Here is a 6000-nt window from a genome sequence, read left to right as displayed (position 1 = left end):
AGCTGAAGGAGAGCTGCCACATCCACCGCCATGGGTGAATCTCTTCATAAAAGTGCCATCACAGTAACTATCTTCCCATACAAGGTGGCACTGAAATCCAGGTTTAGTTTTCTACCAAAAATGCATTAGCATTTTCAGTAGAAGCAAACTCAACACCCCCAACCTTGGCCTGCCGACCAGTAGAAGACACACTTCTCCCCTCCCTGCCGCAGAAACGGAGTCCCTCTGGTCTGCTGCACTTCCCCCAGCAGAGACCTGGCCCCACTGTCCTGCATGACACCGCCCCCCTCCCCACCAGCGTACCTTAACTGGCCCTGGTGAATCTTCAACCTCACACCCTCTCCCCTGAGATTTTGATAATTAATCTCAACAATCACAGTCATCCCATAATAATCCTTTAAAATACTTAGTTGGATATTATACCTCAGATTTTATATTAGGCATAGAATTCCACATCTAACTTAACAGGTTAATTGGCAACAAAGATCGACTGACCTTAAACACTAATTGATGTCATTTACTAGTTATGTCACAAAAAACGTTCTTCCTTTAAAATATTTAATTTCTTTTATTACAATACATATATCACATAAAACCACTTATGCTGTGTAAGTTCCGGAACTTGCCCAGTCACACCCTTCACTTCACCACCCATTCACATAAACCTTGTGTGGGCACATTTCTATATATCCATAATCTGTGTACATGCTCCCCAATTGTTGTTTCCTCAATTTCAAATCTTCCACTTGTGTCTTAGATATCGTCCTTAAAGGTTCAAATTATAGTCCTTATAAATCATAAAAATCTTCTAAAGCACATCAAGCAGGAGCACAGTGTTCACAACAAAGTCGCTCCAGCACTCTTCTTGGAGTAGTGTTAGTTCAGCAGAGTGAATCAGTGCAGTGTGTCAAGGGCTTCCTGGAATTTACATACTGTTTCCAGACTTTAAGCACCTTCTAACTCTTCACACCTTCTCTCTTTTGTTCCTTTGTTCTTTTGTTTAGTAGTTATGCACAGAAATGCCTTACACCCTGTTCTGTAATCCCTAAGTTCCATCACGCTTGATTCCAAAGTGGGCGTGGTCATGGGAGGGGCATGAATGGAAATTAGGTACGTGGTTATTGGATACAAATAGGCATGAAATTCCAAACCTATACTAGTATTCTATAACGAGTGATCATTGTAGAACTGCTGTTGTAGAATTTGCACTCAGCATGTATCATCCAGATGCCTAAATTTTGGTGCCATTAATAAAATTTACCCCATTATGGTGTCATAAAAATCGGTGTAAAAAAATACACCTAGGCATCTATATCTATAAAAGGCAACCCCAACGTTCTGAAGCCTCCACGGAAGTTGAGGCGCCCGAGATATCCGGTGTGCCCTGGAGTGTCTGCACCGCCCTCGCGTCAAAACGTCATGACGTCGAGGGCGGAGCTATTGACACTCGAGGGCCAAAATGGCCCACAGCGAACAAGGCAAGTAGCTTCGAGGGACGGAGGGAGGGCGAACAAGGCAAGTACAGTGGGGGAAATAAGTATTTGATCCCTTGCTGATTTTGTAAGTTTGCCCACTGACAAAGACATGAGCAGCCCATAATTGAAGGGTAGGTTATTGGTAACAGTGAGAGATAGCACATCACAAATTAAATCCGGAAAATCACATTGTGGAAAGTATATGAATTTATTTGCATTCTGCAGAGGGAAATAAGTATTTAATCCCTCTGGCAAACAAGACCTAATACTTGGTGGCAAAACCCTTGTTGGTAAGCACAGCGGTCAGACGTCTTCTGTAGTTGATGATGAGGTTTGCACACATGTCAGGAGGAATTTTGGTCCACTCCTCTTTGCAGATCATCTCTAAATCATTAAGAGTTCTGGGCTGTCGCTTGGCAACTCGCAGCTTCAGCTCCCTCCATAAGTTTTCAATGGGATTAAGGTCTGGTGACTGGCTAAGCCACTCCATGACCCTAATGTGCTTCTTCCTGAGCCACTCCTTTGTTGCCTTGGCTGTATGTTTTGGGTCATTGTCGTGCTGGAAGACCCAGCCACGACCCATTTTTAAGGCCCTGGCGGAGGGAAGGAGGTTGTCACTCAGAATTGCACGGTACATGGCCCCATCCATTCTCCCATTGATGCGGTGAAGTAGTCCTGTGCCCTTAGCAGAGAAACACCCCCAAAACATAACATTTCCACCTCCATGCTTGACAGTGGGGACGGTGTTCTTTGGGTCATAGGCAGCATTTCTCTTCCTCCAAACACGGCGAGTTGAGTTCATGCCAAAGAGCTCAATTTTTGTCTCATCTGACCACAGCACCTTCTCCCAATCACTCTCGGCATCATCCAGGTGTTCACTGGCAAACTTCAGACGGGCCGTCACATGTGCCTTCCGGAGCAGGGGGACCTTGCGGGCACTGCAGGATTGCAATCCGTTATGTCGTAATGTGTTACCAATGGTTTTCGTGGTGACAGTGGTCCCAGCTGTCTTGAGATCATTGACAAGTTCCCCCCTTGTAGTTGTAGGCTGATTTCTAACCTTCCTCATGATCAAGGATACCCCACGAGGTGAGATTTTGCGTGGAGCCCCAGATCTTTGTCGATTGACAGTCATTTTGTACTTCTTCCATTTTCTTACTATGGCACCAACAGTTGTCTCCTTCTCGCCCAGCGTCTTACTGATGGTTTTGTAGCCCATTCCAGCCTTGTGCAGGTGTATGATCTTGTCCCTGACATCCTTAGACAGCTCCTTGCTCTTGGCCATTTTGTAGAGGTTAGAGTCTGACTGATTCACTGAGTCTGTGGACAGGTGTCTTTCATACAGGTGACCATTGCCGACAGCTGTCTGTCATGCAGGTAACGAGTTGATTTGGAGCATCTACCTGGTCTGTAGGGGCCAGATCTCTTACTGGTTGGTGGGGGATCAAATACTTATTTCCCTCTGCAGAATGCAAATAAATTCATATACTTTCCACAATGTGATTTTCCGGATTTAATTTGTGATGTGCTATCTCTCACTGTTACCAATAACCTACCCTTCAATTATGGGCTGCTCATGTCTTTGTCAGTGGGCAAACTTACAAAATCAGCAAGGGATCAAATACTTATTTCCCCCACTGTACCTTCGAGGGACGGAGGGAGGGGGCCCCTTGCTAGCGCCCGTTTCATTCCGCTCAGAAACGGGCATTTTTTCCTAGTATTCTATAAACTATGCCTAAAGTTAGGCAGGTATTTACGCTAAGTCAAAACTTGGCGTAAATGCCAGCGACTAAGTTAGGCAAGGAGCGGGTGTGTTCTATATCACTGCACATAGGTTTTAGAAATGCCCATAACTTGGCCATTCCATGGCCACACCCCCTTTTCAGTTCTGCATCTTAGAATTTACGAACAGAACCTTACAGAATATGCTTAGCAAGTTCTGCACATAAACTCTGTCAAACTTTCGGAAATCACTAAAAACTAATTTATTCAAAAAGGCATACCCTAACGACCCAACCTAAATGCCTCGATCCTGCAGCACGACGAAACTAATACTCGATCTGGTCACACCTCAACCCTTCCTCCTTATTCCCTGCTGTGTCTATCATTCATAAATCTTCTACAATGTCACTATGTATCTGTTACACCGGAACTGGCGATCGCCATCACAGTTACTACGTAAGCCACATTGAGCCCGCAAATAGGTGGGAAAATGGGGGATACAAATGCAATAAATAAATAAAATAAATACTCTCTTTACTGCGCCTAACTGCCAGGACATCGGTGCCAGCGTTTATACCAGCCGTCGGCTAGCGTAAATTTTCGTGCCTAAAGTTAGGCATGAGAATGCAGACTTCATCTTTTTTGTGGAACTGCTGTTAAAGAATTTGTGATTAGCATTCATCATTCCGGGTGCCTAACTTTGGGTGACCTTTACCAAATTCTCCCTATACTTTTTAAATTTTTGTTTGTAGGGATATAAGAGCCTACACTTCCTGCAGGTAAATGTGCAATTGCTTCTTTGAGTGAGTGGGGCTGTCAAGAGCTATTGTTTTGTTTTGACAGCTACTATTGCTGCTGCTCTTTTCAACCCCAGGCAACTGCCTATTATCTCTCACAAAACAAAGAATAGATTTTCTCATTTTATTATAAACTAGTTAAAAAGGCCCGTTTCTGACACATATGAAACAGGCGCTAGCGAGGTTTTCGTCGGAGTGTTCTCCACGCGATGCCGCCATCCCACCCTACCGTCTCGTAGTTTTGCTGGCTGGGGACCCGAAATCCCGCCAGCAGAAGTCCTCTGTTGTGTGCTGTGCTGACTCCAACGTGATGTTCAGCATTGCTAGCCTGTGCAGGGCAGGGTTCTGTGCGTCTGACGTCCTGCACGTGCAGGACGTCAGACGCAGAGAAGCCCTGCCTGCAGAGGCTAGTAATGCTGAACATCACGTCAGAGTCAGAAGACAGGACTTGTTCTTGCGAGGTTTCGGGTTCCCCGGTGGCAAAGCTACGCGTCAGTGGGTGGGTAGGGATGGGGGTGGGGTGGGTGTTGCTTCATCTGCATGTTGTTGCTTTGCTTATTTTGTTGCCTGGTTTTTCGTGGGTGGGTTGGTGGAGGGGCGGCGCGGGGGTGGGTGTTGCACCTCCACGTGTTTCCCTACTCCTCCCCCTGCTTGTTTGCGATTCTTTCGTTGTCACCCTTAACGTTCTGTTGGTAAAGGTTCTGAAGTCACAGCACCACGTTAAAGGGTTCGTTCGACGTCATGACGTTTGACGCGAGGGCGGGGCACAAAGTCATAGTGGGATGGCTTCACCACCATGAAGTTATGAACCCTTTATTGTTGTGCCCTGAGTTCAGAACCTTTGTCCTCAGAACGTTGAGGGTGCGTTTTATTATAGTAGATATGTATAATCACAATGTACAAAACATTCCATATTAAATATAAATCACTCCATTTGTTATTAAAATCTCTGGACCAATTAGCTATCCATTTACCCCATATCGGCTCTATGAACTATGGTATTCCTACTTAATAAAAGATTATACAAGTTCTGTACATCTCTATCACAAGAGCCCTTTAATATTGAGACAATTATCTCCAAAACAAATCTATCCAGAGAATAGTGCAAATATTCCTGTATTACGTTACTTGTAATCCACTTGGTCAAAACCGTGCCGCTTCAAGGATTCTATTTGTAAACAATTCCAAAAGATTGCTGCAATCGAATGCCCAATGTGAGACTAACGATGAAAGACATCTTGTTCTCTGAGCAAGATAAATTCACCACATTTGAGGATGCTTCACAGAGCCAATATTGGTTAAACGGATAGCTAATTGTTCCAAAGATCTGAATAATAAATAGAGTGATTTTTATTTAATATGGAATGTTTTATAGATTGTGATTATACATATTTATAATAAAATGTAAAAACCTATTCTTTGTTTTGTGAGAGATAATATAGTGAAGAATAGTTACATTACATTTCCCAATATTAGTATGTTTTGAACTGCCCATTCTTGCCAAAGTGTTCAGCTGGCCGTGTCCCAGGCAGCCTCTTTCTCCTTCCTGTAACCTGAACTCCTCGGGAAACGAGACCCCGGGCTTGAAATTTCACATCTTGTTATGCTTCTGTCTAAAAATGTAAGAAGACACCTCTTTCCCCACTGCGTGACAGGGCAGCCCTCCTTAAAATGAATCAGAGAAAATATTTCTTCACTCAACGTGTAATTAAACACTGGAATGTGTTGCCAGAGAATGTAGTAAGAGTAGTTAGCTTAGCGGGGTTCAAAAAAAGTTTGAATGTCTTTCTAAAGGAAAAGTCCATAGACCGTTATTAAAATGGACTTGGGGAAAATCCACTGCTTATTTGTAGGATAAGCAGCATAAAATGCTTTCTATTGTTTTGGGATCTTGCCAGGTCCTTGTGACCTGGATAAGGTCACTGTTGGAAACAGGATGCTGGGCTTGATGGGCCTTTGGTTTGTCCAAGTATGACAATACTTACGTACTTATTTCATCACGTGCT

The sequence above is a fragment of the Microcaecilia unicolor genome, chromosome 8 (genome assembly GCF_901765095.1).
Source record: "Microcaecilia unicolor chromosome 8, aMicUni1.1, whole genome shotgun sequence".
Classification (NCBI taxonomy): domain Eukaryota; kingdom Metazoa; phylum Chordata; class Amphibia; order Gymnophiona; family Siphonopidae; genus Microcaecilia; species Microcaecilia unicolor.
The sequence above is the reverse complement of the archived record's forward strand: the minus strand, read 5'-3'. Positions refer to the sequence as shown.